Here is a 13723-nt window from a genome sequence, read left to right as displayed (position 1 = left end):
ATGATGAAATAGCCCCTTTGATATCTGAGTAAGAGTTGTTAGGACTACTCAACGAGCATTCAAGAGGGCACCATCTTGCTTCCTGCTGCTTACTTTCTTCCCGAGAACCTTGAGTGTAATAAAGAGGCATCATGCTTCAAACAACTCCTATGGCCTGAAATCATCCTTAATTTCTCCACCATCTTTCTAGTGAGACCCCAGACTGGCAGTCTATTTTGTCAACAAAATCCAAGGTCATCCACAACCTGCTCAGTTTAGAAAGTCACTTCAAGTAAGTTCATTTGTATTCTTTCCTTTTAGATTCCACATATAAGGGATGTCATACAATATTTCTCCTCTGTCTGACCTACTTCACTCAGTATAACCCTCTCTAGGTTCATCCATGTTGCTGCCAATGGCATTATTTCATTCTTTTTTAATGACTGAGTAATATTCCACTGTATATATGTACTACACAGAAAGAGACTCACAGACTTAGAAAACGAACTTATGGTTGCCAGGGGGGAGGGACAGTTAGGGAGTTTGGGATGGTCATGTACACACTGCTATATTCAAAATGGATAACCAATAAGGACCTACTGTATAGCGCAGGAAACTCTGCTCACTGTTATGTGGCAACCTGAATGGGAGAGGGCTTGGGGGAGAATGGATACATGTATATGCATGGCTGAGTCGCTTTGCTATTCACCTGAAACTATGACAACTTTGTTAATCAGCTATCCCCCAATACAAAATAAAAAGTTGAAGAAAAAAAAGGAAACTCACTTCAATTAGTACCACCAGCACCAGGAAAGAGCTGACTGCTGCTCCACCGGACCCTATCACTGGGTTGGAGTTCAGTGCTATTTAGAACTCTTCTATCATCCTAGGGTTTCACCTAGAGATCTAGATAGGTACTTTAGCCTGTCCAATTTGGACTAGCTGAGTTCTTCCCCACTCTATGAAACTAGTGCGAACTATTGAGGGAACGTGCTGCCACTCAAAGTGTGAAATGCCCAAATTAAATGTGTCTTCATAGTGTACAGAGAGTGTAGGAACTGAACTCCTTTGTTTGAATCCCAGCCCTTTCACTTACTAGTTGTATGACTCTGAATAAATTACCTAAACTTTCTGTGCCTCAGTTTCCTCGTCTGTAAAAGAGGAACACTAGTGGTATCCTCCTCATATTGTTTTCAGGAGGATTAATGAGCAAAAAGCACCTAGAGTGGTGCCTTGCACACAGTAAGGACCAGGAGATATTTAGCATCATTACTGCTGCTGTCCCATGGCCACCAGCCGTTCCTGATGACATCACCTCCAATTCTTCCTTCCCCAGCTCGACTCTCAGCCCTTACCCATTCTTCCTTCTCACATCTCAGATTTCCGTCCTTCAACTCTAAATCTATCAAGTACCAGCTACATGTCAGGCACTATGCTAAGGGCTAAGGACACAAGTTTGCCCTCCTCTTGGAATCGAGTCCAGCACACAGACAACAAACAAGGCAGTCACAACTCAGCACAGTAAGAGCTAGGATGGGGGTCGGTGCACTGTCGTGGGGACACCTGAACCAGTCTTGGTGAAACAGAAAGTCTTTCCTGAAAAGACCCAGAAGATGAACAGAAATGAGACCATTTAGGGCTCATGGAAGACACAAGGTGAAGAGGAGAATTACAGGAAGAGGGAAGAGCCCACATAAAGGCCTGGAGACAAGCGAGAAGAGAGCAGTTTCAGGGCAGCGATAAAAGCCTCTGTGACAGGAAAAAATGCGGGAGGTAAGAGGGGGCCAAGGAGCGCCAAGAGGTGATGATATTGAACCCAGCAACTATACTAAAGCCTTTTTCTGTGTGGATCACAATAAGCTGTGAAAAATTCTTAAAGAGATGGGAATGCCAGATCACCTTACTTGTCTCCTGAGAAACCTGTATGCAGGTCAAGAAGCAACACTTAGAACCAGACACAGAACAACGGACTGGTTCAAAATTGGGAAAAAAGTACATCCAGGTTGTGTATTGTCACCCTGCTTATTTAACTTATATGCAGATTACATTATGCAAAATGCTGGGCGGGGTGAAGCTCAAGCTGGAATCAAGATTGTGGGAGAAATATCAATAACCTCAGATACACAGATGACACAATCCTAATGGCAGAAAGTGAAGAGGAACTGAAGAGCCTCTTGATCAAGGTGAAAGAGGAGAGTGAAAGAGCTGGCTTAAAACTCAACATTCAAAAAACTAAGATCATGGCATCCTGTCCCATCACTTCATGGCAAATAGTTGGGGAAAAAATGGAAACAGTGACAGACTTTATTTTCTTGGGCTCCAAAATCACTGCAGATGGTGACTGCAGCCATAAACTAAAAGACACTTGCTCCTTAGAAGAAAAACTGTGACAAACCTAGACATGTTATTAAAAAACAGAGACATCACTTTGCCAACAAAGGTACATATAGTCCAAGCTATGGTTTTTCCAGTAGTTATGTATGGATGTGAGAGTTGGACCATAAAGAAGCCTGAGTGCTGAAGAACTGATGCGTCTGAACTATTGTGCTAGAGAAGACTCTCGAGAGACCTTGGACAGCAAGGAGATCCAACCAGTGAATCCTAAAGGAAACCAACCCTGAATATTCATTAAAAGGACTGATGATGAAGCTGAAGCTCCAATACTTTGTCCACCTGATGCAGAGGCCACTCATTGGAAAAGACCCTGATGCTGTAAAAGACTGAAGGTAGGAGAAGAAGGGAATGACAGAGGATGAGATGGTTAGATGGCATCACTGATTCAACGGACATGAGTTTGAGCAAGCTCTGGGAGATAGTGAAGGACAGGGAAGCCTGGTGTGCTGCAGTCCATGGGGTCACAAAGAGTCAAATAAAACTGAGCGACTGAACAACAACAACAAAGGCCAGGTTATCTTAAGGAGCTTGAAGGCAAGAGGGAACATCTGAAGGGTTTTGAGCAGGGTGGTGATGTGATCATATTTCCATTTGAAAACATCACCCTGGCTGCTGAGTGCAAACTGGGTTGCATGAGGTTAAAAAGGAGATGTGGAGACCAATGAAGTAAACCAGCTCCAGGTGGGATGGTGCCTGCTCCAGGATGTCAGTGGGACTTGGGAATAGAAAGGGATGGATGGACTTGTGAGATACTGAGGAGGAGCAGTGAGCTGGATGTGGTGATGGACTGGCTAGTGGTGGAGTGGGGGGGAGGGGAGGTGGTGGTAGTTACCCTCCCCTCCCCCAGGCCCTGACCACTTGCACCAGCGTCTTCGAGCACCTCCACTCATAATGCACACTCTCACTTGGCAGTCAAATTCTGCTTCTCCAAGTCCCATCTTAAACAGGTCCCCTCCAGTCCCCACAAAATTACTGGGATTCCAAACTGTTGGCTTGGTCACCTCTGCTCACCTGGGAACACTGTGGCTCCCACTTCCACTCCTCATTCACACAGCTGACTTGCCCTGTGTCCCACTCCTTGGACATGTCTTCCAGATTTTTTCCATCCTTCAGGTCTCAGCTTCAACATCACCTCCTCAGAGAGGGCTCCCCAAAGCACCTCATTATTCTCCTCACAACACTGATGATGAGCATGCATTTGCTGTTTGTTGTCCATCCACTCTCCCCTCACACACACACCTCAAATGTCAATCCATGAGGAAGAGGACCCTGACACCTGTCTTCCATCATCGCCCAGACATCTGGCATTCTGTCTGGCACACGCTTGTGCCCAATATTTGTGGGATGAGTAACAAGTGAAGGAAACACACTTTGCTCCCAACCATCAGTCAAGGCAATTCCCTTCCTGACCCAGACCTTGCATGCCTCTCAAGCTCCATCTCCAACCTCACCCCTGCACACACACACACACAGCCATGCACTTCTCTGTGTGCATGCTCATGCACATCACACACATGTGCACACATACACATTTTGGGCTCAACAATGTCAACCTGGCTGCAATTCTCCAAACACCAAACTTTTGATACATGGTTTCCCCTGTAGCCCTCTATCTGCCCAGTCAACTCCTATTGATCCTTCAAAGCCCAGCTCAGACATGACTGTTTTCAGGAAGCCTTTCTTCACCATTTCGTCCCAACCAGGTTACTCTCCCCTTCCTCTTTGCTCCCTCTGCACTGTCTTTATTGCACCTGCATGTCACCATTGCATTGCATTTGAATTCTCTGCACATCCCCCCTGCTAGATTTGACTGAGGATAAGTGCTATCTTTCAACTCTGGAACCCCAGACCCCTCAGGTTTTCTGAAAGAACAATGCATGGTTACACTGTTTCCCTCTTCTCTCTTTTCCCTCCTGAAAGACCTGCCCCAGTCTCCCAAGGCCTTGGCACAAAAGTAGCTCTTCTGCTTTTAGACTTGGCACTAACTGTGGACTTGGTCAGCCTTGCCCTTGCCCTTCAGCAGCCAAGGGCCAGCAGCAAATCACAGTTCCTCCCTCCCCTTCCTCCTCGACATTTTCATATAAGTAAAAGTAAGTCCAAAAATGGACATTCCAATCCAGGCACCAGTAGTGATGGCTTCCTCTGGGGGCGAGGAGAGGGAACCTGGGGTCTGGGAGTGAAGGAGGCTTCTTTTCACTAAATGCTCTTTGGTGAGTTCTTTACTGTGGGAATGTATGTTTTTCAGTTACAATGTAATAATAAAGTACTTACTAAACAGCACTTGCATCAAGAGCAGGAAGCCTTAAGAAGGAAAAGTCACCCCAGGTCAGACCCTCAGAGAATGTGTGAGGGGATGGGGCCGCTGAAACGCTAAGAGGTGCCAGGGCCCTTTTTAGCACCACCTGCTTCACCATCCTCTCTCCCTTCTGCATCCTCCATCACTGGATGGACAAGCAGAGACATCACCGCACCTGACACCAGCAGGAAAAGGAAAAGCTTTGACAATAGTATTTACCTGTTAACCAGCCCTGCTATCAAGAGGTAGATCTCCTCCATCATCCCTGAGAAGCTCCTCACACGTCCTTGTCGGGCTAACTCCCACCAAGTAAGCAAACAGGCAAAGAGTGTTCTGATTTTTATTGCTATAGATTCACTTTGCCTATTCTAGAACTTAATAGGAATGAACATATACAGTGTATGACTTCTTTCAGTTAGCATACTCTTTGGGGATATATCCATGTTGTTGAGTGCTTTAAGAGTTTATTCCTTTTTATCACTGAGCGTGCTTCTGTTGTATGAAAAGTTGTTTTGGTCCATTCTGAACATTTGGGTTGTTTCCTATTTGGGGCTCTTATGAATAAAGTTACTAAGAAATTTTTTAACATGCTTTTCTTTCTTTAATGTATTTATTTTTCATTGATGGATAACTGCTTTACAATATTGCATTGGTTTCTGCCATACATCAACATGAATCAGCCATAGTTATACATAGGTCCCCTCCCTCTTGAACCTCCCTCCTAAGAATATTTTTTAAAAAAGAAAGAAAGGGGAATTGGACCATCACTGATTCGATCTGCCACAAGGGGTACAGGTATCAATCTAAGCAGCAGGAGAGAAATCTCCCACACTCATAACTCGTGCATCTCGGGGCCTGTTGTTCTGAAGGCTGGGTCCCTGGGCTTTGTCCCTTAGGAGGGCAGCATGCTTCCCAAGGCCCTCCAGGGTTGCAGATGTATAAAGAGCTGCCCCCATGCAATGCAACAACTCATCAGAAATATGAGCACTCAGTACAAATGTGCGTGGAGAAGAGATTAAGGATCTTTATTCCGACAACAGCTTCAATTGGCAAGTGTCTCTGGGACCCGTCACCTCCTCCCCATCACCCTCTCTGCACACTAAGGACCCAGAACCAGGCAGGCCCACGTCCCAGCCACCTGAGGGGCCTGGAACACACACTCTTTTCACCAGCATCAAGTCTAGTGACCACTTGGTGACCTGCGCCACCTCTTCTCCCAGGAAAAAGTGACTTTTTTGTCCACAGTGTTAGAAAAAGGAGACCCCTTCACGGGCTAGAAAACAGTTGCCTTATTTTCTCCCTCTCCTTCATGAACCTAGCTTTTGAAAGTCCTGCGGTGAACCCACCTTGGATACTTCTATCTCTTCATAATTATGCACAAGGCGACAGTTTTTTGTAACCGTAACTCGACACTTGGCAAAGCAGCTTGGCTCCCTAAATAACCGCCAGCACGGGTATAAAACCTCGCGCAACAATGCCGGCCCGGTGGCTATTAGGGTGATTTACTCTGGACCACATCAAGTTCAGCGGCCGGGAAAGAGGGCAGAGCCTGAAACGGTCTTTCACGCTCATGTCGTAAATTCAGATCATGGCTTCAAAGGTGGTGCCAAAGTGTGGTAACCCAAAGTCGAGGGGCCCAGGTATTGTTTTCCGGGGCAAAGGGACACCAATCAATGATGGGAGAGTTCTGTGGAGTGACCCAGGCGTGGGTTCCCGGCCACCTCTCCCCTCGCCGAGTTCCTTTGGCCTCAAGTAGGGAGCATAAAAGGTGTCAGTGGCCCCCATGCTCGGTAAATCACTGGGTGTGAACCCAGCTGGGCTGGGTGATGGCCTTCAGGGGCCCCTTATCCTGGAGGCTAAGCCCAGCAGGCCCTGTACTCAGTGACCCCACAGATGGGTCACCAGGAGTGTGAGACCAGTCGGCCTGCTCAGTCCCCAGAAAGGACCTTTTACGGGATTAGGAAGAGGTGGAGGGAGAAGCGTCCTCAATTCCCCCAAAGACATGGCCTTGGCTGTCTCTCTGGGTAGGAATTTTGCTTCACAGAGCTCTTAGGAAAACACCGCATGCTGATACTGACAACTTAATCATCTCCAGCATTTACTGAGATTAGGCTGATGCCAAGAATAGTGCTACTGGAAGAAAAAAAAAAAAAAGTTTGTTTCAGAACCAAAAAGACCAATGGGAAAAAAAAGTGGATAAATTGCATTAGAAGCAAGTATCAGAGTTATTCATCAACAACAGGTCCCACCTATTAAAGGAATGCTTTGCCCCAGTATTGACCTTGAGAGGTAAATATGATTAGAACTGCCATTTTACAGGAAACAGCAGTCAAGGAATTCTCCCATAATCTCACCACTAGCTGCATGATGTAGGTGGGGGCAAGCTTTCACATTACTTTGCCACATTTAAAAATATAGCATTAGGGTGGTGCCTTTATGCTTAGTGATCAGGTTATTTTTTAAAATGCATAAAGAACAAGTATTTTATAATGCCATTTGGAGCAACATGGATGCAGCTAGAGGTTAGCATACTAAATGAATTAAGTCAGAAAGACAAACACCATATGATATCACTTATATGTGAAATCTAAAATATGACACAAATAAACCTATTTATGAAACAGAAACAAAATCAGGGACATAGAGAATAGACTGGTAGTTTCCAAAGGGAAGGGGGGTGGGAGAAGGAAGGATATGGAAAAAGAATTTATTTGTTATTGATGTATAACTGAGTCACTTTGCTATATAGCAGTAATTAACACAACATTGTAACACAATTACACATCAATAACAAATAAATTTTGTAAAAAGGAAGAAATATTTTAATCATTTCTATTCAATTTTAGGGAAAAAATGTTTATTTTATTCAACATAGTAGAGAAACAAGTTGGCACAACCTCTACCTTAAGCCTAGATATTTACGGAGTGGGCAGAGTTACAACCCAGTCGGTGATCCAAGGAAGTTCAGTGCTTCAGGAGACCTGGGATCTAATCCCACCTTATCATTCATTTTCTGTGTGACCTTAGTCAACTCCCTTCCCATTTTATTGTCTCGGGTTTATCTTCTAAGATATTGTTGTTCAGTCACTAAGTTGTGTCTGACTCTTTGCGACCCCATGAACTGCAGCACGCCAGGCTTCCCTGTCCTTCACTATCTCCTGGAGTTTGCTCAGATTCATGCCCATTGAGTCACTGATGCCATACAACCATCTCATCCTCCTTCACTCCCTTCTCCTCTTGCCCTCAATCTTTCCCAGCATCAGGATCTTTTCCAATGAATTGGCTCTTCGCATCAGGTGGCCAAAGTATTGGAGCTTTAGCTTCAGCATCAGTCCTTCTAATAAATATTCAGAGTTGATTTCCTTTAGGATTGACTGGTTGGATCTCTTTGATTCTAAAACAAGGAGGCATATTTCTCAGGTTCCCTCACACCGACTCAGCTCTAAAGTGGGAATTTTAGCATATGCAATGGGAGAGGAGCCTACCACCTGGACATCTAGCCCAATAGAATAAAGTCATTGAGGGCCCTTTCTACTTTATCATGCCTCATTGTGCTTGTTGAGCTAGGTTTACACTTATTAGAAGCATAGAAAAGCCTCAAGTTTTATGAAGTAGAAGCTTCTGCCATTAATACCACCATAGTGGGCTAGTATATTGTCACCCTGCTTATTTAACTTATACATCAAGAGAAATGCTGGGCTGAATGAAGCACAAGCTGAAATCAAGATTGCCGGGAGAAATATCAATAACCTCAGATATGCAGATGACACCACCCTTATGGCAGAAAGTGAAGAAGAACTGAAGAGCCTCTTGATGAAAGTGAAAGAGGAGAGTGAAAAAGTTGGCTTAAAGCTCAACATTCAGAAAACTAAGATCATAGCATCTGGTCCCATCACTTCATGGTAAATAGATGGGGAAACTGTGGAAACAGTGGCTGACTTTATTTTTTTGATCTCCAAAATCATTGCAGATGGTGACTGCAGCCATGAAATTAAAAGATGCTTACTCCTTGGAAGGAAAGTTATGACCAACCTAGACAGTATATGAAAAAGCAGAGACATTACTTTGCCAACAAAGGTCTGTCTAGTCAAGGCTATGGTTTTGCCAGTAGTCATGTATAGATGTGAGAGTTGGACTATAAAGAAAGCTGAGTGCCGAAGAATTGATGTTTCTGAACTGTGGTGTTGGAGAAGACTCTTGAGAGTACCTTGGACTGCAAGGAGATCCAACCAGTCCATCCTAAAGGAGATCAGTCCTGGGTATTCATTGGAAGGACTGATGTTGAAGCTGAAACTGCAATACTTTGGCCACCTCATGTGAAGAGCTGACTCATTGGAAAAGACCCTGATGCTGGGAAAGATTGAGGGCAGGAGGAGAAGGGGACAACAGAGGATGAGATGGTTGGATGGCATCACCGACTCAATGGACATGAGTTTGGGTAAACTTCAGGAGTTGGTGATGGACAGGGAGGCCTGGTGTGCTGCGGTTCATGGGGTCACAAAGAGTAGGACACGACTGAGCAACTGAACTGAACTGAATGGCCTAGTTCAGGGATAGTAAATTGGTTTTATTTTGTTCGCATTGTATTGATCAGGGTCCAGTCAGGGGACAGAACTCAGACCAGGTATTTTAATAGGCAGAATTCAATATAAAGAATTGCTAACTATGTACACAAAAGGTTAAGAGAGAACTTCAGGGTATCACAAAGGTAGCAACTGCAGAAGCAGCTACAGTCCTATATCCAGGACCAATAGGAAATTATTGAAACATTGGAGATTGCAGAAGAGTGCCACAGAGACAAGACTCAGACCCCCAATAAAGCAGTGGACAGGCAGGTGCCCATGTCTCTAAAGGAGCACGAGGAGGCTGGTCTGACAGGTGTGTTGGAAAAACTACAAAAGGTGTTCAGAATTACTACAAAGAGAAACTGCCACTGCTAGAGAGAAGGAGTGTTGCCCAGGAGATATGCAGGGGAACACAAGAAGACCCCAAGGAGTCAATCCCTTCCAGTCCCCCAGCCAGGCAGCTTCCCTCTAGCTCCCCCTGGTGGGCAGAGTCCCAGCCCCAGCATCCCAAAGCAGGTATGGAAGGGTGAGCTTGGAGTTGAGACACGCATTTGGGTCTGCTAAAATCACCACGGATGGTGACTGCAGTCACAAAATTAAAAGACGCTTGCTCCATGGAAGAAAAGCTATAACAAATCTAGACAGTATATTAAAAAGCAGAGACATTACTTTACCAACAAATGTCCAAATAGTCAAAGCTATGGTTTCTCCAGTAGTCATGTATGCATGTGAGAGCTGGACCATAAAGACGGTTGAGCACCAAAGAATTGATGCTTTTGAACTGTGGTGCTGGAAAGACTCTTGAGAGTCCCTTGGGCTGCAAGGAGATCAAACCAGTCAATCCTAAAGGAAATCAACTCTGAATATTCATTAGAAGGTCTGATGTTGAAGCTGAAGCTCAACCTTGGCAACCTCATGGGAAGAGCCAACTCATTGGAAAAGACCCTGATGCTGGGAAAGATTGAAGGCAGGAGGGGAAGGAGGCAACAGAGAATGAGTGGTTGGATGGCATCACCGACTCAGTGGACATGAGTTTGAGCAAACTCCAGGTGACAGTGAAGGACAGGGAAGCCTAGCATGCTGCAGTCCATGAGGTCACAAAGAGTCAGACGCAACTGAGTGACTGAATAACAACCTGGCTCAGCTACCTGGTAATTGCTTCCTGGAATGCAGTATTGAGGCTTATGAAGTCTAGTCTAGGCTCAGAAGAGGAAAAAAAAACTTTGTGACAAATTGGTGATGTGGACCATAAGCCTAGAAAAGGGACATGGTGGCTTGAAAGCTGCATATTTGACCTTCCTCTGGTGACCAAATGACCTACCACAGTGAGCATGAGAAGTGAGCGCAACCTCCCAACTTCCAAGAGCATAGACAGCTGGGCGGGCAAAGTGAGCCACAGAACCACATGATGACCCACAGGACCCCTTCCTGCCCCCGCCGCAGCCAGCAGACACTTACCATGATTAGGTTGTTGTGTCCAGGATCTGAAAGTAAAGTTTAGACCTGCTGCCCAGTGATTTCCAGGGAACTGTTGGTTACAGCAGGAGAGGGATGGTTTAAATGATACCCCTGACCACTGTCTCAGTCCCAGCCAAGGATGTTCTTCTCATAGGACCATGGAAGGGCAAGAGTTGAGGATGATGGCAGAATCTAAGACAGTACCACAAGTCAAACACCCCCACAGGGCCTCAGCCTAGAGAACAGAGTCCATCACAAGGTTGACAAGTCCTTGGAGTCAGGTAGCCCTGATTCATATCCCAGCTCGGCCACTTCCTCAGTGTTTAGATTAAGCAACAGATAAAATCTCTGTTCAGAAACCATGTAGACAGGAAAAATCAATTCGTATGTTTTGAAAGCACAGCTTCCTTTCTATTTTGCTGATAAGAAATGATGATTCTAGACTGGGGGAGGCAGCTTGCACCAGCTCAGGAGAGTAGGCCACACATGGTTTTCTCCAGCTCTGCATACAGTGCCTCATGCTGGCAGCTTGAAATCAGCCATGGTGGAGCAGTTACACCACACAATCTGCAAGTGCTACACATCGGACCTTCTTTTTCTTTGAAAGCCAGCTCACCAGATTCCACTGGTCCCCTTCCTTTCCCAGCACCTGCATTGAGATTGCAAGGGGAAGAGGGCCAAGGGCAGATCTCATAATGTAGTGGGCTGATCAGTCAGGTCTCCACTGAGGTCACCCCCAGGAGATCCCTGCTCTGGTCGGCAAGGTATCTTCAGAATGCCGCCCTCTTCCTCCTTCTGTGCCACCTCTGCAGAAGGGACCTTCTGGAGGCTGTCCCTTATTCCCTCTCTTGAGACTTACATTCCCTGCAGCCCTGGTGGAGAAGAAGGTTCTTCACCCTCCTTACCCGCTGCCTCCAACCCCAGGAAGCTTTGTGTGTGTGCATGTGTGAATAAAATCCTCCCCTTCTCAAATACTATTCTTAAAATTTTTAAGTTTTAAGAAACAAAAAACCAGGAAGCTCTGTCTCAAATCTACCTTGAGCTCAGGAGCACAGGTGGACTTTCTGTTTGAATGAGGAGAAAGAGGAAGACACAAATACTAGAAAGGGAAAAAAGGTTAACCTGGCAAAGAGTTCAAGCCACTAGTACATTCCAGAATTCTGCGCCTTTGGGGTTTTTTCTACCAATAGAATGAGCTAATCACTTTCTCATACTCCTCTGTTGGGGTTGGAAGGACAAATAGTAAATGGCCTCTATAGTGCTTAGCATATAAGGTCCTCATTAAAGGGTGCCTTGTTTTATCTTCATCAAGGCTGTGCCCAACAAGCCAAGACAGTGGGGAGAGAGAGCTGGCAATGGGCACTTCATCCTTCCCTACCTTGCCCAGCAGTGGAGGTTGGGATCCATTGAAAATGTCACATGACCCACCCTCCTGGGCTTTGAGAAGCAGGTACTGCTACATTAACACGGAATAAAACCACGCATGCTCAGTTAATGTGCAGTGTTCTTTTAGGTTAAGCAAAAAGGCAAATGGATTATTTAACAAGTGAATAAAGCCAGTAATGCTCCCCCAGAGCAGAGAATCTCGGCCAGCTGCTCTCTTCTTGGATGGTTTCCCTTTATTCCTTTTCCAAGCCTCCTTTCTTGCCTGTTATACTCACTCTACATGTTCCGTCTGGTCAGTTTCATTCGTAACCACAGCTGCCACACTGTCCCCCACTGCCATCCATAGATGAATCCCAATTCCATTCTTCTCTTCCCTGAACACCGACCACATTTGCAGCTGTCTCTTGGCCATCTCCAAACACTCCCACATTTAACACATCCCATCCTGAACTCTTCCTCTTCCCCTGTCTCCTGTCACTGACCACGGTCTGCCCTCTCCACCCTAGTGAATGTTGCTTACACCTCTAGTCATCCCAGATACCTCCTTCACTGGCATTCCTCACATCCAGTTGATCATAGGGTCCTGTGGTTCAACTCCCTCTAGTGCCTACCTCTCTAGCCTTTCTCTCCAGGTGCCTTGAGGCAGCCATTGTTTCTGACAGGGACAACCAAATTCTCCTACAAACTCTTTTCTCTGCTCTCTTTTTTTTTTTTTTTTTGATGGCTTAAGTGCATTTTATTGGTTTTCTTTCAGAATCCTACAAAAGACCAAAGTTAGAAATCAAGTCCCAGGCTTCCCTGGTGGCTCAATGGTAAAGAATTCACCTGCCAATGCAGGAGACACAGGTTCCATCCCTGATCCAGGAAGATCTCACATACTGCAGAGCAACTAAGCCCATGCACCCCAACTATTGAGCCTGTGCTCCAGAGCCTGGGAGCCACAACTGTTGAACCCACATGCCACAACTACTGAAGCCCACATGCCCTAGAGCCCGTGGTCTGCAACAAGAGAAGCCGCCACAATGAGAAGCCCACGCACTGCAAATAGAGAGTGGTTCCCCACTCACCACAACTACAGAAAAGCCCATGTTGCAATGAAGACCCAACACTGCCAAATATAAAGAAAGAAAGCATGTCCCTGGCAAGAGGTGAGGACTCTTCCTCCATCCCAAGAGCCCCCCCCCCCCGCCATGTTTCCCATTGTGTCACTGCTGCAGTTCATATGGGTGGAGAGCTTGCTACTTTCATCCCTTGCTGCTGCTGCTGCTAAGTCACGTCAGTCGTGTCTGACTCAGTGCGATCCCATAGACAGCAGCCCGCCAGGCTCGCATCCCTGGGATTCTCTAGGCAAGAATACTGGAGTGGGTTGCCATTTCCTTCTCCAGTGCATGAAAGTGAAAAGTGAAAGTGAAGTTGCTCAGTCGTGTCCAACTCTTAGTGACCCCATGGACTGTAGCCTACCAGGCTCCTTACCAAGCCCTAAAAGGGAAAACACCTACCACCTGGTACCCTGCTGCCCTTCTACCACATCCCCCACACTTTGATCCCGATTACAGGAAGCTGTGGTAAGAAATGTTGAGGTCCAGGAGAAGTTCTGAACCCCAGAAGGCCAGGACCAGGGCACAGTTCAGCCTTTGCTGCCTGA

This window comes from Cervus elaphus, chromosome 15 (assembly GCF_910594005.1).
Source record: "Cervus elaphus chromosome 15, mCerEla1.1, whole genome shotgun sequence".
In the NCBI taxonomy this organism is placed as follows: domain Eukaryota; kingdom Metazoa; phylum Chordata; class Mammalia; order Artiodactyla; family Cervidae; genus Cervus; species Cervus elaphus.
The sequence above is the reverse complement of the archived record's forward strand: the minus strand, read 5'-3'. Positions refer to the sequence as shown.